Genomic DNA, 25,986 nt, shown 5'->3' with positions numbered 1-25,986 from the left:
TGGTGCTAGGCAATGAGACTTTTAAATGAAGTAGATCATATAATTCTTACCCTAGAGATTTAACTATCACATGAAACAGAAAAATTACAAAATTTTATACTAAAGCACTATAGCAATAACAAAATGGGGAAAAAAATAGCTTCAGTTCTTGAGTACTTACCAAGTGACAGGTGTTGTATGTATAAAGACAATGAATGCTTTTCATGTGTCGTTTCATTTAACTCTCAAAGCTACCTTAGGAGAAAGGTTTGAAAACTACTACATTAAACGTGGGGAAAATAGAGGTCTGGAAAAAGACCGATTACCTAATCTTTCTCAGTAGTTGATTATTAATTCAAGGAATTGTGAGCCTAATGTCTATTCAAATAAGGTATAAACTCTCATGGAATTGCAATAGGTAAGGTGATTGGGTGTGTTAGAGAAACCACAATGACCCCCAGGGTAGAACAAAGTGTCAGATGTCTGGAGCATGTGCAGGCATGGCACACAAGATCAAGAACGTCAAAAGGTAGTGAGATGGGTCCAAAAAAACAAAAGATGAAAAGGTTGCAGACCCATAATCTGAAGTCTGGATTAAATGATCAGAAAGACAGATCCTGTAAGAACTGAGAGAACACAGTGTCAAGGAGCATAAAGCAAATCACTGCCAAGGAGACTATACCAGTAAGGCAATTTTGGAAGATGGTTCTCATTATTCATGGTTCCCAGATGGTAGAAACCCATCCTACAGTCAGGAATCAGGCAACTGGGAGCACAGGAGTCAGGAGTAGGGTTTCTCTGAAGGAGAATATTAACAGTTTCTGATAGGCCAGTTTTTCCAATTTGAAATGTTTATATGGACTTCTCTTGATTTATATTTTCTTCATGAAGCCTTAAAATAAATAATTTCCACTACGTTTCTCAATGATAAAACTTAGTTAATTAACTAAAATTAACTGATATTTTCCTTAGGTTATTGAATCTAAATATTTTGTGCTTTCATTTTGTAAAGATATCCTGGGCCGAGGAATTGGTTTTTTAAATGTATTGGTTACCAGACAAGAAAATCACAACCCCATTGTTTAGCTCTGCAGAGAACGGTGTAGTTAGGAATTTGCTCCTGGCATAAACTCTCCAGGTGATGCACTTGAAACTTTATGGTAATACTCTTAATATAATTTTCCATGTGTTGATGCATGCATTTAGAACATAAGCTTCAATTTGGCAAGGATTTCCCTGTCAAAAAGAGACACCTCTCCAATTAAGGTCATTATATTCAACTTAGAAATTGGGACCAGCAGCACAGGATGTACTGAGTTCCTCAGTGATGACTGCAAGTACTTCAAAGTACTGTTGTGTCAGCAAAGGCCACTGGAGTGCTGAGTATACTAGGTCATTGTGTAGGAAACCAGAATGAATACAAGTGCATTGCTAATTGACTTTAGTAATGTGTCTGCTTCCTAAATGTGTGACAATTAGCTGGGGGTAAAACATAAACACAGACAACTTTAAGTATATTTTTGAAAATGTTATAGCCTTAGATCACTGTACTGATTTTTCCTGGAAAATAGTAAACATTTATGCCTTTTTGTTTGAGATTCATTTTTATTTCGAAATAATCACAACATGTTATTTAATTCAATAAAGTAATTATGTAAAGCAACAATATTGACAAAGAAGGTAGGAATATGAATAACTGTAATTATTTTACAGAACTGTTGCATAATTCTATATTTTAATATATCCTACTATATTAGTTGCAGAAAAATTGTTTTTTCCCTTAACTGATTCTGTGATCACCTTGATGATTGAAGAAATAGCTAAATGAGTGAATGTCATACTGAAGGGTAAACGTGAATCATCCAGAGAGCTCGCTTAAATGCTGATTCTCCTAGTCATTCTGATGCATGTAGGCCACAAAATACACATTGAGAATTAAATAAATGTCAATGAAGACCTGAATTAATAACAAAAATACTTGCATTTTACTAAAAGTAATGTCAACATTTCTATGCCCTTTGTGGGATGTGACAAAGTGTGGTAGAAGTAGCACTGTATTTATAACCAAACATGTTTTCTCTGCTTCTCCATTTACCAGTTAAATGATTCGGGAGACCTTTATTTCACCTTTAAAATAATGTTGCCTTATCTGTAAAATGAAAAAAATAATCCATGTTGTGAAAGTAAATGAAATAATATGTATAAACCACTTAATGCCTGCCACACAAAAGGTATTTTATAAACATTTGATTTTTTGTTTTGATTTAGTTCTTTGACTAAGTCATCTTGCTTCTACTTTTATCCACTGAGTTCTCATAAGAAGATTGCTAAAAGTGAGACTAAGGGACATTCTGTGACACTCTGACTGCCCTGATGAGGGAGTCAGGACATCTCAACAGACAGTGAAACCAGGTGAGCTGGGTTGTCTCTGACCACAACTCAGCACCATCACCAAACCCTTCCAAGACTGGGAACTGCATTTCCCAGAACCCCCTTCCCTGTATGGTTCAGGCTTGGAAGTTGATAATGAGGGGAACTGTGAGTTGTGGAAGGCAGAAGGGAAGAGGCAGCCATAGTCTCAGAAGGCATGACAGGAAGGCACATGTCTGTCTGCGGATATTTCTGTGGGTTCCCTCTTTCAAGTCATGGTGACCAGAAACAGAAGCTTCTCAGACTGTTGTGTGAGCTCCAGCTTCTTGGTCCACTCCAGAGCTGCAGGCTAAAGTCATCAGTGACTGTTTCCCATTCCGCTAGTTGCAGTCTGCCAAACCTTCACTTCTCTAGTTCCTTCCACATCTGCGTAAACTTTAATCCCTCTATCAATTTCCTTATTCCAGTGATACCTATAGTGGTTCTTTTTTCCACCCAAACACCAGCTGATACACCACAGTGCCCTGACACTTACTCTGATGTTACACCTTCTGGCTAATACGTTTTCTAACAAATACTTATTTGATATAGAGTACTCCCAACCCACATTCCAATTCTCTTAAAGTATTCCCCAGGAAGATACATCTGCTTTCAAGCAGTCTGGTTGTATTTCACCTTTAATATGTTGGTCTCCACTATTATGTTTCATTAAAATTAACTGATGAGTGAGTCAGGATAATGACCACTGCATCATACCAAAAGTGCAGTCTTGGCCAAAATAAGCCTAGTGCCTCTTCTATCCTGAAACTGTAAGTGGAAGTGTTCCAAGAACAACTGGCACTGACATTTAAACTAGCTACTAGACATTTGATTCTAGCATGTCAATAATAACTTGCAATTTTATCTCATCAGTTTCTTGTCTTGTTTGGCCAATTATATGCAACTTAGTTTTCAAGACTGGCTGTAAAATAAAACCTAAAATACACCAAACTTTACTTCCCAGATGGTCAATCCATTGTATTCCAAAAACTCCCTAAATTTAGGCTGACTAGAAATGCCACTACTGGGTATATACCCAAAGGAATGGAAAGCATCATGTCAAAGGGACACCTGCATCCGTATGTTTATAGCAGCTCTGTTTACAACATCTAAGATATGAAACCAATCTAAATGTCCATCAACAGATGATTGGATTATAAAAAGGTGGTGTATACACCCAATTGAATGCTACTCAACCACAAAAAAGAATGAAATTCTGCCATTTGCAGCAACATGGATAAGCTTAGAGAAAATTATGTTAAGTGAAATAAGCCAGACATAGAAAGAGAAATACCACATGTTCTCACTCATATGTGGGAGCTGAAAATGAGAACAAAACAAAACAAGCAAACAAACAAAAACAAATAATTAATAATAATAAATTGAACTGTTAAAGAGAGAAGAACCATGATGACTAGAGGTGGGAAAGAGGAGGGTGAAGGAGGGATAGTGAAAGGTAGATTAATGAACACAAAAGTATAGCGAGATAGGAAAAATAAGCTGTACTGGTGTATAGTTGACCCAGAAATCTATAACCAACAATATTAACTGCATGTAACCAGACAACTGGAAGAGAGGAGCTCAAATATGCACATCACAGAGAAATGATTAAGTTTTGCGATGGTGAGCAAGCTAATTACCCTGAGCAGATCAGTACACATTGTATAAATGTAATGAAATATAACCCTGTACCCCATACATGTGAAATGTGTACAATTTGTATATGTTTCAATAATTTATTTTTTTAAGTTAGGTTGACTAAGGCTCCTTCCTATCCACCACCTAGAGCAGTTAGTTCTACTTCTTGTCAATGCTAGATCTGATTGTCAGGTACATAGCTCATTTCAAAAAATGTTACATTTGTCAGAGATGAGTTATGATATGACTCATTAAGAAATTAGCTAAAATAGTTTTACTGTGGAGTAGAAACAGTCATAGACACAAGATTGGCAGTTTTTGTTAGTGCTATGTTGCATTTGGTATGTGCTTAAGTGCTTTGTTTTCATTTTAGCCTAGAAGTAACCTAATTTATAGAATGCCTATTATGAGCCAGAAACATTACAAGATGATATTCATATATTAATCATTCAAATTAGGCAATATTACCCTCATAAAGGTTAATGAACTTGCCCAGGGTAATTAGCTAGAAAGTGGCAGAGGTGGTATCAAATCCCTAGTTTGTTTGATTCCAAATGAGTGCACTTCCTACCTTCCAACCTGCTTCACACTATAGGGCTCATTATTTTCTAAGGAAAATGCACTCTAGAAAGAAGCATTTCTTGTGACCCACCAAATTGAATAAAGAATAAAATTTAGTGTTCAGTTGCTGCCCTCTTATATCTCCTTAGGAGACTTTATTAGAAATTAAGTCCTATGTGAACAAGACCCTTGCTTCTACACACATCTTGCATAGTGGAGTCACAATAATTATTTTTTCTGCCAATCTGTAGGAAGTTTGAGCATTTCATGCCAGCAGGCAGTCTTTGTAAATGAGGCATTTGCATGATTCCTGATGCCTATGGGACATTTTCGAGTGTTTTGGCTAGACCATACTTGTTTTCCAGAGCTCCTCTCCATCTTTAGTTTATGGTCCTGTTTTAAAGTAAAATATTAATTAAATAAAATAAAATCTCTCTGTAAATTGCAAAGTTTAAGTTTTTGTTGTGGTTAAAATAATACCATACAGATAGCTGGAATCCAGTATTTTTGAATGAGTACTTTTGTAGTGACAGCCTTATGACCAACAGGGGATGCTAAAAACTCTGTATCTCACCAGACCCCACTCCCTTCAAGTAGAAGTGCCAGAGAAGAAAGGCTGGTATGAGTGACGGTCAAGGACCACCTTTTACCCCTTTGGATTTCCTTATGTGGGGATCATGGTCTCTTGGCTCCATTTATGGAGAGTCTCCACCTTGCATCAATCAGTAAGATAGATTTGGGACTGCCCCTACTGGTAGACCTGAAAGGCCTCTGGGTGGACAACGTGGTTTGATTATGGTCTGCCTCTTCTCTCCAGAGTGCCACAACCTCAAGGGCTAAGATAGGGATGAGATTTGGATACAGGGCCCTAATAGCCTAGAGTTTTCCCTAAAAGTTCCCATCCACATTCCACTGGGTATTTTACTTCGGTATTAGTGAGAATTTCAGGGTTAAAAGGTGTCTGAAAAATATGTCAGTTGTGAACATATGCAGTCTACAATAGCATCTTAATCCATTTGGAAAGCTTTAAAGAAATCTCTTTACCTTTGTTTAATTCTGTTTCCCAAGTTTATTTAAGCACTAAATATTATTATTTTTATTTTTCTTGATAAATAATGCTCCCTGGGACACCAAGTTTGGAAAATCCTGGTCTGGATGTTAGACTAGAAGGGCAACAGGAGACCTCAAGACACATGCCAGGGCTAGGAGTCCTACATAGAAAACTAGGTCTACATCCATCTGTAAAGCACACACATATGCATACACACATGCCACATCCACATGGACATCCACATCCACACATACACATACACACAGACATCCACAAACACATACAACACACATACATACATCCACAGGCATAGACACACACACATACATGCAGACATCCACAGATATATATCACATACGCCGTATGCACACACATTCACACACCATGCACACACATACACACACATGCATACACATGCATACACATACACACACATACATGCAGGCATCCACAAATATACATAACACACACACCCCATACACACACACACCCCATGTACACACTCCATACACACAGACACACACACACTACATACACACAGACACACAGTGGGCCCAGTTTGTACTCTTTGCCTGTCTTTTAGGAACCTAATGCAGTGGCACACAGTCAGTGGAGGATTTCCAATACTGACTGTGGCCACAGACATTTCATTATAAAATAGCAAATTGTCTCCATGTGTATTGGTGAATAGGGAATACAGAGTTAACCATCTGGCTGTCTAAGTGCCATAGACTATAGCAAAAGTTGTGCATCTATCTTTTAGCAGCTGATTCTGTTTTGAAGATAAATCAATTCTAACTGGATTGAACGTATTTTATGCTTTCAATCCTGTTCATTTGCCATCTTTTGTTACATTTCGGTCACATCTTGGCAAAACATTGATTTGTTTCATCTAGCTTTGTTGTCTCCTGCATTCGTCTAGAGAAAAAATTTTGAGGGTCAGGGACTACAGAGTAATTTCGCTTGGAACAGTCACCCATCTCAAGAATGCAGTATTTGGCCAATCGCTCTTCATTTAATGAGTTGTTCATCCAGAGTGTAACTGATTGATCCTTTCTGACAATTGGTGAGATAGCTTCCTTTAACAGAGAATGTTCTCTTATGGGTAAGGACAAACATATGATTAAATCATACACAGATATTAGATGCTTAGGTGACCCTTAACAAAGTGCCTTTTCTGTTGTTATTATTTATTATTATTTTCATTTTTGATGGAGGTTCTGGGGAATGAACCCAGGACCTTGAGTATCAAACTGTCTTTTTTAAAAATAGAAATGGCTGTAATTAAGCAATATTAAGCAATTTGGATTTAAATATAATTTTTTTTTGCAAATACATAACATAGTTATTTAAATACACAAATTAGTTTTCCTTGTTTTATGGAAGGTAAATAATGTGTCAATGTTTTGATGACAATGCACGTCAAATTATGTTCTTTATTGGGATACATAGTAAAGTGTATTTTCTTGCATAAAAAGAGAAAAACAGTAAAGGAAAATTAATGGCCCTAAATAGAAATACCTTCAAAATTGAGAGAAAAATGTGTCCTCTGAAAGTGTAACTAGGTAAGCACATATAAAATATAAAAGTCTGACGCATTAAGGGCTGAGGAAACAGACAGTACTCAAGTCTCTCAGTAAAGGACCCAAAAGTCTGACTTCATAACCAAAGCAGACTGCAATCTAATCAGATACAGAAGATAGATGATGCTAGATGAATCACAATCAGTTGTTATTTCCATACTGAAGCAACATCATTTCAGTTGTGTTTTGTTTTATATATGAATATATGCTATTTATTGCCACGTAGGGAAGATGAAGTCTTGAAGATAAGATGCAAAAGCCATTCTCTTTGCAGGGGAAGAGTCATGGTTGATGACCCAAGCACAGTGTCTCCTTGACATGATGTTCCTATAGTGGGAAGAAGTACTTCAGGTACTCCTCTGAGAGACTGGTATGGGTTGGATGTTTATCCCTTCCAAAACTCATGTAGAAGATTAATCCCCATTATGACAGTGTCGAAAGGTGGGGTCTTTAGGAGGTGATAGGAATGAGGACCTGACCTCATGAAAGGATTAATCCATTAATGGGTTAATGGATTAATGCGTTATAATAGGTGTGGACTTGTGGCTTTATAAGGAGAGGACATGAAAATGCTCTTGCCATACTCACCATGTGATTGTCTGCACACCATGGGACTCTGTAGAGTGTACCAACCTAGAAGATGGCCCTCACCAGATGTGCTTTAGGGACCCTGGGCTTTCCAGATTCCAAAACCCTGAGAAATTAATTTCATTTCTTTATACATTATTCGGTTTCAGGTATTCTGTTATAAGCAACAGAAAATGAACTAATACAGAGACCTTTTTAGATTACCTAAATCTCTTTATTCTGTTTCTGTCCTGACCAGGCAAAACTTTGATTTTACACTGACTACCCATCTGGCTTATCTGCAATGAGAATGCACGTTATCTGCAGGCAGGAATATTTCTGTCAATTTAGAATGAATTATCTCCTTTGTGTCAAATCATCCTTGGGTAATATATATAAATAAATAAATACATACATACATACATACATACATACATACATACATACATACATACATACATACATACATACATACATACATACATACATACATACATACATACATACATACATACATACATACATACATACATACATACATACATACATACATACATACATACATACATACATACATACATACATACATACATACATACATACATACATACATACATACATACATACATACATACATACATACATACATACATACATACATACATACATACATACATACATACATGCATACATACATAAATACATAAATAGATTCTAGTGTCTATATTTGCAAAATCGAGGAATGCTACTTCTCAGACATGGTGAATTCAATCTAAATATTGTCCCTAAAATCACTTAAATGAATAGGAGTTTGAACTTTCTGGAGCTGCATTTGTTTTACCAAATTAGCTTTTCCATCCTACTAAACATTGTACCTTCCAGGTCAGTAGACAGCAATAATTCTCATTATAAAATAATTTTCTTTCAACAATTAATATATTAATCATTGTCATCAGGTCTGATGATACAGCACATCTTCTTTTCCGTAAGCAATATTACCCTGTATTAGTAAAATTCTTTACCTTCACAATATTCCCCTTTACAGAAAATTAATTATAAGTTGAATCCCTCAAATTATTTATTCCCAACATTTCCTGTCTTCTGTTTTGTAATTTCCTTAAGTAATTATTATATATTGTCACTCCAAATAGCTATACATTTATGTATGTAGAGAGATAGGTATTTTGATAATTCTTGCATTGTTAAAGTAAAATAAACAAGAACTTTTGACTACTTGGAAGTGAGTAATGAGGGGGAGGAAATAAAATGACCCCCCTGGTATATAATCAAAAGTACAAAGTTGGGCTAGATGATCTCATAGTTCCCATTCTGCTTAAAATGCATCAATCTAAAAACAAACAAACAAAACAACAAAAGCACAAATACAGAGGAAAGTGAGAGATTCGTAAAGCAGAGAGGAGGTGTAGAGATGGGAATTGGCCCATACCATTACCATTGTCATTGTCTAAAAATTTTAAGTAAAACAGAAAAAAAAAAAAAGAAAAGAAAAGAAATTAACTGGATTACAAGTAAGTGCATCCCTCAATTAATCCTTCCCTTCCCCCCCCACCAATGCCAATACCATTTCCTTCATAGTAAACTTATAGCACAGATTGGCATATCAAGAGAAACATTACTCATGAGACCATAAATTAAAGGAATGATAGCAGGATGGATAGAATGGCACAGGTCAGGGAGATTTTAGGAAGTAAACTAGATAGGACTTGGTGAAAATTGACACTTGGGGAAAAGTAGAGAGAGAAGTCTAGAATAAATTCCAAGGTACTTACTTCCTTGGGTGGTTAAGAGACTGCCTTGAAGAACAGAAGAATAGGCAGACCAGAATGGAAATGATTGATTTATTTCTAAACAGCTTTATTAAGATACAATTTATGCACGACACAGTTTTTCCATTTAAAGTGTATAAATTAATGGTTTATAGTGTATTTAAAGACATGTGCAAACATCATCACATTAAGAATATTTTTGTCAAAAATAAAAAAAGAAACTCCATACTCTTCAGTTATCACTCTGAGCCCCAGTATCCCTATTCCTCCCTCTACTGGCCCTAATCACCTCAGCAGCCAATAGTATACTTCTGTCTCTATAGAGTCTGGATTTTCACATGAATGGAATCATATTGGATGTGGTCTTTTGTATCTGGCTTCTTTCACTTAGCATAATGTTTTCAAGGTTCATCAGGTGGTACCATGTATAAGTAATTTATTAATTTTATGGCTGAATAGTATTCCATTGTAGGGACATACCACATTGATGGACATTTAGGTTGCTTCCACCTTTTAGCTGTTATGAATAATATTATAAATGGCTACAAACATTTGCGCACACATTTCTGTGTGGATACATATTTTCAGTTCTCTTGTACATGTGCCTAGGAGTAGAATTGCCAGGTCCTGGGCTAATTTTACATTTAATCATTTGAGAATCTGACAGACTGTTTCCCAAAGAAGTTAAACCATTTCACATTCACTCCAGCAATGTATAAGGGTTTCAGTTTCTTTACATCCTCATGAGCACTTGCTGTTATCTGACTTTTTAATTCAAGCCATCCAGTGGGTGTGAAGTGATATCACATTGTGATGTGGATTTGCATTTCCAAAATGACTAATAATATTGAACGTCTTCTCATACACTTATTAGCTATTTGCATGTCTTCTTTAGAGAAATATCTATTCAACCATCTTGCCCATTTTTAAATTGATTTATTTGTCTTTTTACTTTGAGTTGTATAAGTTCTTTATGTATTCTAGATACAACTCCCTTATCAGATACGTTTTTGCAAATATTTACCCCCATTCTGTTGGATTTCTTTTTACTTTCTGGTGTCCTTCGAAGCACAAAAGTTTTTAATTTTGATGACGTCCAATTTATCTCATTTTTCTTTTGTTGCTTGTACTCTTGTTATCATATCTAAGAATCCATTGCCAAATCCAAGATCATGAAAATACACACCTATCTATGTTTTCCTCTAATAATTGTAGAGTTTTTGCTCTTACTTTTTGTATATGGTGTGAGGTATGGGTCCAACTTCATTCTTCTGCTTGTGGTTATCCAGGTGTTCCAGTGCAATTTGTTAAAAAGACTATTCTTTCCCCATTGAATAGTCTTGAAACACTCGTCAAAAATCAGTTGACTGATTATATCCAGAGGATTTCTGGTCAAGATGACAGAATAGATCATCTCCAGAATCACTCTCTCCCACAAATCAACCAATTTACAACTGTAAAAAAGCAATGACAGCCAAGCTGGGACTTCTAGAGCTCAGGGGAAGAGGAGAGACCTAAGGAGTGCATGAAAGCAGGAGAAGCCATGATGAGAGAGAAAGAAAAAAATTCTCTGACTGTTTTGAGCCCCAGCCACATCCAGGCTGGAGCAGCTGAGCACACAGAGAAGGAACTGACAAAAAGCCACAGCTGTGCCTTTCAGATGAAGTTGCTTGGAGGTGGCAGGGAAGAAGAGAGCCTTAGTGGTCACCGTGCCAGCAAGACCACTAGTAGGGTTCCCGTTGACTCGTGTAAGAGCAAGGAGCCACAACAACTGCAAAAAAAAGGAGCCACTCAGAGTCCAGTGAGTCATTGCAATTGACCAGAGCATGGCCTGTAAATGGGAAGTGTTTGGGGCATGGGTGGAAGAGGAGATGGGCCCTCCAGGGAAACACTGGGGCACAGCAAGGACAACTGATCCAACCCTCAATCAGCATAGTACCACTCAGAGGAGACTGGTCAGGAATATAGAATTGCATGGGGTGCAGTCTGATGATAAGACTCAGGTCCAGACCAGACTTTCTACACAACCCAGGTACACATATGAGAGCCAGAAGTACCTATAAAGTTGACCACTAAAACCCGAGTTGCACAAAAAGCCTTCCCCAGAGAAACAGCATCAAAGCAGCAATTTAGCTAAATCACAGGGCCCAATTACTAGTCCCACAAGAAGTTCCCCCATTTTAGAAGTAAGCAAAGGATAACAAATTAGTGCCAGTGCAGAGTTTAAGTGGTGGGAAAAGCAAATAATCCAACATGGAACTGAAAGAATAAACAAAGTACCTGCAACCAGAGACAAAGTTTGATATTAACTAATAAAGGTCTCATTTCACCAAAGAACACCTATAACACCTAGAAGGACTGGAAGTCCCCTGAGCTACCAAGCCAGAAAGGGAGGTGGTCTGGGGCCCTCAGCAATGGCCCCTGATACCCACAACCAGTCCTGAGGGTGGGGGACCAGGGCCTCAGCCATGCCCCCTTGACACGTGCAGTTAGCCCAGAGATGACCACGAAGTCACCTCAGAAAGTGCTGCAGGCTCTCCTAAGCTGGGATGATGGGGGGCCTCAGGCCTCAGCCACATCCCCCCAAACACTTGCAGCCAGCCCAGCAGCAACCACTGAACAGCTACAGGAAGCATCCCAGGCTCTCCTAAGCCAAGGTGGTGGGGAGCCTCAGGCCTTAGCAAGGCCCCCCCGACCTGTGCAGCCAGCCCCGCCATTATGAGCAAGCCACCACAGGAAGAACCCTGAGCTCTCCCAAGCCAGGGCGGCGGGGGCCGAGGGCCTTGGCCATGCCCCCCTGACACGTGCAGCTTTCCTGGTGACAACTGCCAAGCCTCAGCAAGAAGGGCCCCATGTTCCCAAGCTGGGGTGGTGGAGGGGGTGAGGCCTTTTTCCATGCCCCCCAACACCTGCTCCTAGCGCGGCAATGACCAAGCCACTGCTGGAAGCCCCCTGGTCTCCCCTGCGGGAATGAGGGGGGTGACACAGGCCTCAATCCCACCCCTCCTCCTTCCTCCTTCTTCCATCCCATTTCCTTCCCCTTTCCCTTTTCCACCTCCCTCCCAACTGCCCAACTGCTCTGCAATAACATCCTAGAATTTAAAAAAATAATATTAATAAAACTACATTTTCTTAAAAAAAAAATCAGTTGGCCATAGATGTATGGGATTATTCCTGCACTCTCAGTTCTACTCTATTGATCTATAATGACTATTCTTGTGCCAGTACTAGAGTAGTGTCTTGAGACTGCTTCGTAATAATTTTTGAAATTGGAAAATCTGAGTTCTCCTACTTTATTCTTCTTTTTCAGGATTGTTTTGGCCATTCTGGATCCCTTGCAATTACATATGAATTTCGGGATCAGTTTGTGAATTTCTATAAATAAGCCAGCTGGGATTCTAATAGGGATTGTGTTGAATCTGTAGTTCAGTTTGGGGAGTATTGCCATCTTAACAATGCTATTTTCTCATCCATGAACATGAGATATTTTTTCCTATTATTTATACTTTCTTTAATTTCTTTCAACAATCTTTTGTAGTTTTAGAGTATAAATTTTGTACTTCTTTTATTGAACTTATTCCAAAGTATTTTTTCATGCCATGGTGAATGAAATAGATTTCTTAATTGTATTTTGGATAAAACAGTACTAAAACAATAGAAATAAAGAGTAACTTTCTCATCCTGATAAAAGGAATCAACAAAAAATTCATAGCTAACATGTACACTTCATGGTAAAAGACTGAATGGTTTCCCCATAAAATAAGAAACAGTGATAGTATATTTATTTTCACCTACTCTACTCAACATTGTACTGGAAGTTCTAGGCAGGAAAATTAGGCAGGGAAAAATAAAAGGCATCCAGATTGGAAAGGGAGAAGTGAAACTATCTCCATATTTGCAGATGACATAATTTTGTACATTAAAAATCTTAAAGAATTCACTAAAAATTGTTAGAACTAATAGGTGAGCTTATCAAGGTTGCAAGATACAAGATCTATATACAAAAATCAATTGTATTTCTATATACTAGCAATTTTTGGCTTGTGTAATAAATTATATAGTTTCTATCTCTTTAGTGATATTCTTTATTTGATAGACCCTTGTCATCATATCCATATTTATGATGTCTACTTTGAGGTCTGTTTCTGATACATCTGACATCTAATCACTCTTTTGCCTACTTTTTTTTTTTTCTTGGTTTACCAATTATATGTTTCTAATTCTTTCCAGCCTCATTTTTTTTTTTTTTTTTTTTTTTTTTTTTTTAAAATCTCTGAGCCAGAGCTCTGAAACTGGCAGTGGGGACATAGCAAGATTCTCTTTGAGTGGTACCCCTGTCTTAGACGAGCACTCAGTAGAGGAAGGATAATAGCTTAAGGTCCTCTTGGCTTGTCCTCTGGCATGGAATGACCACCTCACAAGCCAGGGGAAAGGTACTGGGGCTGCAGTATTCTCAGCATGCCACACTCAACACAGAGCCTCCATTTCATGAGTAGGGATTGGGCAGAAAAAGGGAGCCCCCCATCCTTCAACCACACTCACCCAGGTTAGCCTCAGCAACAGGCACCTGGGGACAGGATGAGAAATGCTGAAGCCTTGTTTTTCTCAGGAAAAATGTCTGGGGAGGTTGGGGGCAGGGGTTGTTTTGGTTCAGACTCTCACCTTTCTTACTGAAATTCCATAGATTTACTTGAATAGATATTTGCTATTTCTCTTATGACCGTTTCCAGAGGCTTTAAATCGTTTATTTTTTTAAAAATAATTTTCACCAGTTTCATTTGGTAGCAGGTCAGCAGAGCTCCTATGTGTCATGCTGGAACGATTGACTTAATTTTGAATATACAGAGTTTGGGGTTTATCTAGGTGAGGATTTCTAATAGGCAGAAAGATGTAAGCTGGACATGTAGATTTGGAAGTCACCCTAGTAGCAGAAATAACGAGAGAAGAGGAACAGAATTAGAAGAGGGTCAAGATTAGAACTTAAAAGAACGTTAACATTTAAGAGATTAACATGAACCTGGGGAGAAGTGGTTAAAGAAGTCAGTAGGAGGAAACTTAAGAGTGTTTTCTATGAAAGAAAAGACTCAGTGAGGAATTTCAAAGAGAAGATGGTCAGAAGTATCAGAACCAGGGGGAGTAAAATAAGATCTAAAGAACTTTTCAAGATTTCAAGATGTAAGAAACTTTGTATTTTACTTTTAAAATATTTAAAGTTTTCAAGATATAAAAAAAAAATTTACAAGATTGACACATGTCATTGGATTTGACAATTAGAAAGACATCAGTGAATTTTGCCAGAGTGGTTGGGGTGCTCTGTGGGTGGAAAAGCCAGATTGCAGTAGGTGGATATAAAGGAAGTGGAGCTGGGGATGTAAACGGACAGGAATTGGGAGGGGGCTCATACCTCACCACCACTTCACTCTGACTCTCCATGATTCAGGGCAATGCTGTGCGTACAAGAAGAACAGGCAGCCAGAAGGAGATCTCGGTTTCAGCTTTCTTCAAGGCTCCCTGAAAATGACTGGATTGGAAAACACAGTCAGTCTCTGGCGTCTTCCACAAGCAGCCAAGCACTAGTCTGACCTGGTTTATCCCATCTACGGTAAACTGAGGAACGGGAACAGAAAGGGCACACACCTGGCTGGGCTTAAAAGAGGTAGATCTTGCCTGATCTGCTCACATGTTGAGAGAGGAAATGAGAAGAGTCTCAGATCTGAAAGATCCATGAGACCTGCAGTGAGAAGTGTAATGGAGTCCATTTCTTTTTCTGGGGGCTGTGATTATACTCACAGTTAACACAGATCAAAACAAACCAGAATTAGTATTTCACTGTGAAGCATTGAGTAAGGGTAAGATGAATGCTAAAGCAGAGTTGTCAATGAAGAGTTTGAACATTTAAACAAGTTGGCATAATAGAAGGTCCACGCCTGGCGAGGATGGGAAGAGATTTAGGTAATTTGTACATATGGAATTAACACTTAGAGCCTCAATTTCCTCGAGAGAGAGGAAGTGAAGCTGTATACTGTGAGGGAGAGTGCAGAAGTGGGCTGGCAGCTGGAGGAGGGTGGAGAAGGTTTTGTGGTGTTTTTCTTTGCCTATAAATTTGAACGTACACACTCTGGAGACTGGCGTGGTGAGCCAAGCCTTGTTCTGTGCTCCTTGGCACCACTGACAGAATAGAATTCCAGGCTGTACAGAACACTGGCCTCATCTAGAAGAAAGCTTCTTACACTGTATTTTCATTTTTATATTCCTACTGTCCTCTTGAAAAAAATTTTCAAATATGTGTATGTCGATCAAGGTCGGTCCACGATGAAATTTTCAACAGTCTAATAAAATGAATAGAGATAATGTGATTGTTATTTTATATGGCTGTTCCCACTCAAGAATGTGCTTTATTTTTAAATTGTCCTTCCTACTTGGGGGGGGGGGGGGAAAAAATATTCCTACTGTCCTCTTGAAAAAAATTTTCAAATATGTGTATGTCGATCAAGGTCGGTCCACGATGAAATTTTCAACAGTCTAATAAAATGAATAGAGATAATGTGATTGTTATTTTATATGGCTGTTCCCACTCAAGAATGTGCTTTATTTTTAAATTGTCCTTCCTACTTGGGGGGGGGGGGGGCAAAATGTTCATTCTTTAATAAAACTAGGATAACAGGTAATTATTTTTATATTTTGTCTTCACCTAGCAATAATAAAAGTGGATGTCCTCTTATGTTTAATGAGTTCTTCTACTCTGTAAAATCTCAAAGTCCGATCATCAGCACTCTTCAGGATATTTTCATAAACAATATGCCTTCCACTGTGAGCATAATTGAAGCAAATGAAGGAGGAAGATAAAATAATTATTTAGCACCTAGAATACTAGGCCCAAATAATAAAGGGAATTAACATAAGTAAACCTCATTCTCAGAGGCACACGCACATCAAGGTTCAGACCAGGGGGCAATTAGAGATCCATAATAACAATGTTTCTCTGTGGAACTCCGCAGGGTAACTCTCAAACAGCTGCCATGGAAGAGACCAGAGCTTATAATGTCACAGTCTATGTTGCCAAGGCAACAACACAGCCAGCAGTAGAGGCTGACATTTTGAAATGTGCATGTGATTTCTTTCTCTACAAGTTATAGAGAGGATGGCAGAGCCACTGTGGTGATTTAGAAACATCTGTTCTAATACTGTCTAGTTACTTTTGAAAAACAGAAAATGACATGTTACAGGTAACCACACTCATAAAGAAGCATATGCAGACTCATTCATTCTTTCCTCCATTTATTCATTTATTTATTCAAAAGCATTTACCTACTGAGTACCTACTATGTGTCTTACACTGGGAGTGCAAGAGTGAACAATACAGACAGTCTTTGCTACTTTCGCTGTATGTCTGGTTATGACATAATGAAACTATGATGGAAATCAGTAGATGTTGTCTTAAGCTCAGGAGGAAAGGTAATACTCAAATAGGAAAAAAACTGTGCTTCTCTCATCCCCACTCCCCACTGTGAACATTTGGATGGTGACAATTTATGCTGCTGTTTGCTTTAACATTCTTTTCTCAAATGGTAATTTTAATGAGGCATTTATCCTTCAAGATATTTTAAGAAAAAGGGATTCCTAATTAATTAATTTTGAAAAATGCAATAGAATATATGTTGCTTCTACCAATTCACAGGCACATTTCCTGATGGAGTGTTCCCATAGAACCCTGTTATGCAGTATCAGTGTTCCAAGGAATGTACTTTAGAAAAAGCTACCTCAGTGTCTATTGTAAATTAAGATAGTGGTGATGACACTGACAACATATGCATTAATTATGGACACTTGAAAGGCTGAAAGCAGCATACAGGCCATGACATCAATAGAAGACTGCATTTACAATTTATGAATCCCCAAGACATTATTCAACCTATGATGACACTGACAACATATGCATTAATTATGGACACTTGAAAGGCTGAAAGCAGCATACACGCCATGACATCAATAGAAGACTGCATTTACAATTTATGAATCCCCAAGACATTATTCAACCTTTTATTGCATCTTCTCATCAGAAATATGCAGCAAAATTCCTACAATTTGAAAACATTTTTTACAATATGCCTTATTAATATGTCACTTATCTACCTTCCAGATGAACTTGAATTTAGTAATCTGAAAGCCAACCCTACTGACTGTGCTTAGGAATATTTAAATAAGTGAATGAAGCATGCAATTTTAAGGCAGCTATTTATTAAAATGTAAGTGCAGTCTAAAAATGCAAGAGGATAGCAACTCTACAGATTTGCAAAATGACAAGGGTGGCATGGCTTGGTTGCTGACGGAGCCACCTAAGTTAAGTCAGCTATTGGCAAGTGATGTCTGTTTTGTGCCATTCCTGGCTTTAGATTTAGTGAGCAACACCAGGGAGCTTGCAAGGTACTAGGGCTCATGCCTTGTTGCGTTATTGCTTTTGAAATAAAATCTCTTTCCCTTGAAGACATCTAAGGACACTGGAATTCTTCTGTATGCTTATGCCATCAATTTTATTTGGCTGGCACTGCCCCACTGCTACCTGGTAATACAATTTAATTTGTGAGGGAAAGAGAAATCATCGTTCTTACTTCCTACAGAGGGTGAGAAGATTAAAAGAGTCATGCAGAGCCCCTGCTGTGGAGAGATTGCAAAGGTGTTATTAGATGGAGACAGCGCATAATTCTGATTCTCCTTGCAGCATCAGTGAGCAAATTGTATTTGCAAGCAAGTGCTTCTGAACAGCAGAATTGCCACGACTGTGTGTGGAGGACAAGGTCTGCGTGCTGCTTTGGCTTGAAGCCTTTCTCTGAGACAGCTTGGTGCAGGCACAGATGTCCCAAGTAGTAATGCGACAGAACAGCCCTCATGCTGAGAAACGCTGTATTGTCTGTCTCTTTTCAGCATCCTCTGCATATGTTCTTGTATTTTTATATCCATTTCACTCTCACACTTCACCGATCTTTTAAATTTTTAAATTAGCAAAAGAGATGACTCTGTTTCAAATGAAACTCAACTGGGCTACCTACTAAAAAGAAGAGAGCTTCTATGGACAGAGTACAAATGTGGGAAGAAGATCAGCAGTTTATTCTGGCTTTTATTAAAATACTAACTGGAGACTTTAAAAATGTACATGAATATTCTTTTCTGTGATGTTAGAAAATCATTGGAGTCAAGTAGTTAGGGGAAAGCAAAAAGCAAAGGATTTTGGACTTGTAACTGTTTTGAAGTGAGACATTTCCAAAAAGTTTCAGACATTCTAGGAGATACATAAAAATGAACAGGACTAGGTTTAAGACGTCACATATAACTTGGTTTGAAACCAAGCCTTTCAGTGTAAGAGGCTTGAGAATGTATAGCAGCTACATAACCTCTCTAGACCTCTATCTCCTAAACTATATAAGGGGAATAATGGTGGAACCTAATTTACAAGAATGTTGTAAAGATCAGGCAACATATATAAATGCTTTATTTAGAGTTTGGCACACAATATGTGCTCATTAAATAATATCTACCATTATTTTTCTCTAAAAGTGAGTAATCTGTCAAGAACTTAAAAAGGTGAAGTACTGGCCTTATTCTCATGTATGTGTATATGTACTTGTGAGCTCGTATCTGTGTATTTTGTTTTATAATTAAAGGTGAACATGTATAAGGGACATCACCAATATATATTTCTTTGGGCTAGAATCCCACCCTTCTGTGCCATTAAAGATGACAGAATAAATGGGAACTTGGTTTTCGAAAGTGTTTTAAAATCACCAAAACAGTATAGAGAATAATAAGGAAATACGGACATATAATTCTATTTTTGCCACCAAGTTACTTTGAAGTGGTAATAGTCCAAACAATTCAGATTATTAAAGAAAAACCAAAAAGCACAAGTAACCCAGAATCTCGGTGTGTAGAGTCATTCATAATCACTTATTTATGCATTCATTTGCTAAATAAATATTATTGGCACATCTCCCACAGGCCTATAAGAGTTTCTAGGTATAGAAAGTAGATGAGCAAGGGGTAAGATCCTCACTCTAAGGAACTTGCAGCCTTAGAGGAGAGACAAATAAGTGAAGAAATAACATTAATGCAATATCAAAGGAATTATAATAAGCACAAATTAAGCTATTTGATTTGCAGAGAGAGTTTAGCATCTCTCTCCTATTTAAAAAAAAAACTGGAAGTCTTAATTTATAAATATATAAAATGGTCTTTGAAATTCTTAGGTAATTTTATCCATTATGTTTTTACTTTTGCTTTAGACATATTCTTTATGTCAAGAATGCTCAACCTGAGATATTTCTTTGAGTTTATATTAGCTTTTCATATTTTTTCTTTTAGAACAACTTGCCATTCAGTTTTTTAAAGCCATCACACAAATAGAAGAGGACACATAGAATTTAAAAGCAAAAGAATCACAACTCATTTTAAACCAGTTATCACTAAATGTTTATTTTCCATATGATATTAGGTAAAAGTAACTTAAATATTCCAATGGCTTAATATAAAAAAAAAAAAACAAACAGATTTGGGACTATTAGCTCAAAATGTAGCTATATTGATCAAAACAAATAGTTAAGTTTTTCCTTTTCTTTTCTCTCCTCTTCATTTCTGTCCCTTCCTTTCTTTCTTTCTCCATCCTTTCTTTTTCTTTCTTTTCTTTTCTTTCTGCCAATTTTTTTCTTTTCAAACTTCCTGAATTAACCAAATTTATCAATATAGCGAAGTATTTCTGCCTTCTGCAACAACTAATATTCAAAAATAGAAACTAGACCTAAACTTGGAAGTTTTACCAATTTTTTTTCAACAGACCTTTAAGACTTAAAGAACAAAACAAACAAACAATCAAAAAAAACTATAAACCCTTTCAAACAGGAGCTGTGTCTGTAAATTCTACCGAGTAAAAGTGCCACATTTGAGTAGAAAGGACATTGGCACCTGGCTCTCCTACCAAATCAGCATCTTCTTGATGAAGTCTCTTTACATCATGGGATCCTACAATTATTATTGGTAAAATAAGGAGGTACAGTGACTATTTGACTATTTTTAGTTGCAGAGTTCTTTTCTCAAATGAAGCCTTACAAGTTACACCACTGCACAAAACAGTAAAACATATAACTGGTCTAGCTGAAGTAGGAGGAACTGAGTGGGCAGGTCCCTGGTATATCTGGGAAGTTCTGGGATTCCCAAGAATATACTTTGAAAACCACTGAACTAGGAAATCTCTAAGACTTCTTCTAGTGCTAACAGTGTATGACTATAGAAACTAAATAATTCACACTGAATGACACTTCTCAATAAATGGAGGCTGTCCATTTTCAAGGGAGAAATAACTGAGGTTCTCTTTATGCTTGAGACACTTACATTTTTTTTTCAAAAAAACTCAGTAACCAAGAATTAATCTCCCCCCAAAAATCCTGTGACCAGAAAGAAATTTGGTCATAAAGTATACTGCTATTACTAGACTAAAAGATGAGGGTTGTTGAAATAATGACAAAGTTTTCACATACTATTGGTGAAAAGAGACCGCTGTATACAGTGATCTAACTTAATAATTCTTTACTTGATTGCTGTATTATTTCCTCCATATGAGCTCTATTGGCCTAAAATGCAGTAGACTTTATTTTTTGTTATATTTTTCTGCTTATCTATGATAGTTGATATCGATAAACCAGAAAGGACATGTAGCATTAAAAAATAAATCGATATTTGGTTTTAGCATTACTTATTCCAAAAGAAGTTTCACACATTTATTTTTAAGCTAACATCATCTACTATTAATTATTCCCTTTGCAGACATTTTGTAATCTACTCACGTTAAAGATGAAGAGGATTTTATTTAAACTCTATAGTAGAATATATGTTTTCCTTTTGACATCTCACCCATGACAACAATCAGAGCTGCTTCTTTGAGCAGTAGCAACTCATTATTTTTCAGGTATTAGGGATGGGAGATGGATAACATATGAGATTTTCATTTTGTGGAGGAGCTCCTGTCACACTATTATCAAGTGAAACATGGTGAGTTGACCTAGAAAGAGTTTAATCCTGTTTATACTCTTGTTACAACTGTAGATGGAGTTTTTGCTTTACTAATCACATTTAAAAGAACTCTAAGTGTCTGTTCCATAAGAACCTGTAGCTGAGATTGTTACTGGTAGCCAGGCTCGGCTTGCCCTCTTGCACTAAACAAATGACTCAAAAGTCCAAAACTTGGTGCAAGGATTGGAAGCTTTGTTCAGATAACAAGCATCTGGTGGATGACCAGTCTAAAATTATCCCACCTTCTGATGCCTGTTCTAGTTTTATAAAGGGAAAGAGGTGGAATGGTGAGGTGAGGGTTTTGTCCTGCAGGGAGGCTGGTCATGGGATCAGCAGAGGGTCTGTGTCAGATGTCAAGGTCCCACGATGGACTAGGTGCTTTGGTGTCATGGAGTCTGCAGTTGGTGGACTGGTCGGCTTCAAACCATTGATGTCATTTTGGGATTGGAGTCTTTATCTCCTAGGGAATGTTCAAAGACAATAACCTCAGTCAAGCATCACCAGAACATAAAAATACCTGACTTGGGCCTCAAACTAATATGGATGCAATTTTCCTTTAAACAAGAAGGTGAGTTAATAATCAGCCAGGGTGCTGTGCATTTCTCTTGGATTTCCTCTGTTTGCAGTTAATTAGGGAAGTAAGAAAAACAAGAAAACTTGTTTGCAATCCTTAATTGCAGGTGCACAACATCTACAGTAAATCAACATAAGAAGGTGTAATGAAGACAAACAGAAATAAACTTTTGAGAAGGATATTTTGGGGGCATGATTTTATCTCCAGGCAGTTTCGGCCATACTGTTGGTTTCTCAATTCCTCTGCTAACGTCAAGGAATCGATGACTGTCAGTTCCCAAGTTAAAGGATAACTGAAATTTTTTGGTTGGTCCTAGTTACCCCAAAGATGGCCGTTATCTGGCTAAGGTCCCATGCAAGATAGGGGAGGGTTGAGTGCAGGTGGTGAAGGAAATGTCCTTCAGAATGGAAGGTACGTTGTGTCGTGCTGCCTTCTTATTATTAAAGAAATAAAAGCTATTGTAATGCTTGATGAATGTTTATATCTATTGATATGAGTCTTTTTTTTCTAGCAAAGTGATTAATTCAGGTCAAAAATCTTTCTTGACCTCTAATTGGCCTCATATTTCCATATATCCACACTTTTTGAACCAGGTGAAAAAATTTACTTCTTTGCGATTCTTAAGTATTGTGGTCATGTTGGAAATCTCACTCCATTTTCACATGTTACTTGTTCTCAGAATTGAACCCAGAGAACAAATTCTATCTTGTGTCCCAGGAGCAGCCTGAAGAAGCTGTGAGATCTGTGAGAAAAATTTAGTGTGAATGAGAAGAACTAAGTATTTATTACTGTCAATTGAAAATCACTTTTGGAGGCATGTTTTCTCATCCAGGTGGTTAAAACATACAAATGATAACCAATAGTATTCAACTCATCTGCAGTATCTAATTCATTTGTGTCTGGAGTACTGTGTTGAGAAGCTCAGAGGCTGCTTTCAAGATCAAGAGGAAAGAATGCCAATAGGAATATCTGCCGCAAGTAGAGGAGAGAGTGGAGACATTTGCAATAAATGTGTCATATTTGTATGATTAAGAAATGTTGTTTAACATGTTGATTTATTTAGTTATCTGAGAGTGCAGTACAGAGCTATCTTATCTTTCTCAAAATTTGTCAGAATGCAGTTTTGCTCAAAATTTATCATTATGAGGATTATATTCTGGTTCTAATGTTGGTTAAGTGTTGAACTATGAATTATTTTACAAGTTATGATTATTTCTTTCATGCTCCAATCAGTTGACATTTGAGCACATTTTTGTGGTTTTTAAACAACCCTGAACTGCTTTTTCACATTTTAGATATTATATCTTTGGCACACATGAAGTACTAATACATGAAGCAACCCCATAGAATGCCACTGTAATTTTTATAATTGTTATTAAGTACACTATTCATTACGTTATTCAGTATCTCATCTATAAAAAACATGTTGCTACAATTTCTCCTGCAGTACAGCATCCAAAAAGCATTAACTTCTACTGATGAATCATTTTGCTCTAAACTACTACGTGTGGAGAGCTGAACATTTCCATTTTTGCACTGACTGCTAGGAAACTCAAATATAGAAACTTCATTTAGTTGCTGCGATTTTATCCAAACTTGGGGAATGGACATAAATGTCTTCTCATTCACAATGCAGTTTTGCCTTTTTGATTATGTTAATGCTTTTTGGTCTATTAGACTGATTCCATTATCATAAACTGTCTCAAATCTTTTTTTGGATATTTTTTTAAGGTAAGGTAAATATATATATACCCTGTTAAACAAAATTTATGAGAGACCATTATTTTGGATTAGCCTTCTGCACTAGGTTCCAGCAGACCAGACCAAACCAAAACAGAGTGACTCATGCTAAATGCCACATAATCAAACTCAACCTTTAAGGAAGCAGCTAAATCTCTAAACAAGCTAGTTTTTCCTGAAAACAGAAGATTCACAACAACCAATCAGAAAGAGCCTATTTGACCTGAGTCAACATAATGAGGAAGTCTCCTCTGCTTTAACCCTTACAAGAAAAGTGACCTGTAGTAACCTTATGTTAACTAATCCACTTTTTTTTTTACCATCCTGTTTTCACTTCACAAAAAACAACCCTTCTGTCATGCCTAGAGAAACACTCATTCTATTTTATAGAATAAGGTGTTGCCAGATTGTAGAATTGCAAATAAAAGCTAATCAGATTTTTAAACTAAATTTGTTGTAATTTTGTCTCTTGACAACCCTTTTCCTCTTATTCATACTCTTTCTTCTTTCCAACTTTCCACTTTCTCTATTTATGCTTTTGTCTTAGACTGAGATTTTCCCTAACCCCAACTACCACAACCAAATGCCAAAATGTAGACAAGGGCTGTTGTGCAGATAGTTTATTGAGGAACTGAGACTAGAGAACAGGAAGGAGGGACTAGAGACAGTGAAACAGAAAAGGAGGGAGAGCCAGTCCATTGATAATATGCCACGTTGACCTCTGTAGTGGACGACTGTAGCTCAATCCAGCCAAGATCTTCTGAGGTGTCATAAAGAATATGGCTCAGAATATCTACTTCAGGGAGAGAAGGGACTAGATTCTTTTCACCATTAGTAAAAATGTGCCACGTGCAAGGTTAATAAGTACTCCCATCCATTCCATGATACTGCATCCAAGAATCCCCAAGCCAAACATGAGACATATATAGTGCTGTCAGGTTACATCTGTGAAAATTCATTGCTTCAGCAGTGCCTAGAAAAATGTGAGCCAAGAGGATATGAGGCAGGGTACAAGAGATGTCGTATGCAATGTTCAACCTGCTGGGATGCCCAGTAGCATCATCTGAGTTTTCCTTTCACCAAGACCTGACCCTACTGTACCAGTACCGCATATACCACACCCCTTCCTTAGTGGAAAGAGTCCCATACCAAAGCTTTTTACTTATTGAGCAAGTCTCCTTTTCTTGAAGGAACTTGCTTAATGGAAGACAATAGAGATATAATCAAGGAATCCCAATTGATATGCCAGAGATAGAGATTTGGAATTGCCTCAGAGGTTTTACTGAATCTTTTGGCATAGTGAAAATGATTCTTTTGTTTCTGACCTCACATCTGTCAGACACACCGAGGGTCTCTGTGAGAGAAATTACAGCTTGTAATAGACATTGGAATTATAGAAGCTGCCAATGAATCAGAAAGAACACAAAACCTGGGTTGTTGTTTACCCTAACTTCCTCTGCTTGTCTTCCCCTCCTTCCCACCACTCACTCTCCCATGAGTACCCGCTTTCTCTATCTGGAGACCTCCTGCCAGATACCAAGAAACAGCATGAGGGTAACCATTACCACTTCTCACAGTTCCCCCATAAGGACCTAGTATTCCCATTGATAAGTAGGCTTTAGGTCTATTGTCACCCATTGGATCATTTTACTGGTGCTTTCATAAAATAGAAACCATATACAACAGTTGTTCTCTCTCCTGGTGGAGCAAAGTGATAGGTGCTTCAAGATGGGAAGGTGGGGAGAGACCACATGCCCTGCGGGGCCGGCGCATGACCCAGCAGCTCAGCCAAGTGCATGCTGACCAGAAAGGCAGCTTCCCAGAGAGGCCCAAGACCCGAGGCAACCACACACACACAAGGCACTAGTGGCCAACCGAGCAGACACTGAGGTAGCCATACCAAATTGGCAACCTCAGCAACATCCTAGCCAGACAATCATGTCAAATCAGTAGACTGTGATACCCCCTGCCACAATGACTAAACATCAAAAGAAAGATACCAGAAATATAAAAAATCAAGAAAGTACACCACCAAAGGAT

This window comes from Galeopterus variegatus, unplaced genomic scaffold (assembly GCF_000696425.1).
Source record: "Galeopterus variegatus unplaced genomic scaffold, G_variegatus-3.0.2 Scaffold28, whole genome shotgun sequence".
Taxonomy (NCBI): Eukaryota; Metazoa; Chordata; class Mammalia; order Dermoptera; family Cynocephalidae; genus Galeopterus; species Galeopterus variegatus.
Note: the sequence above shows the minus strand (reverse complement) of the source record.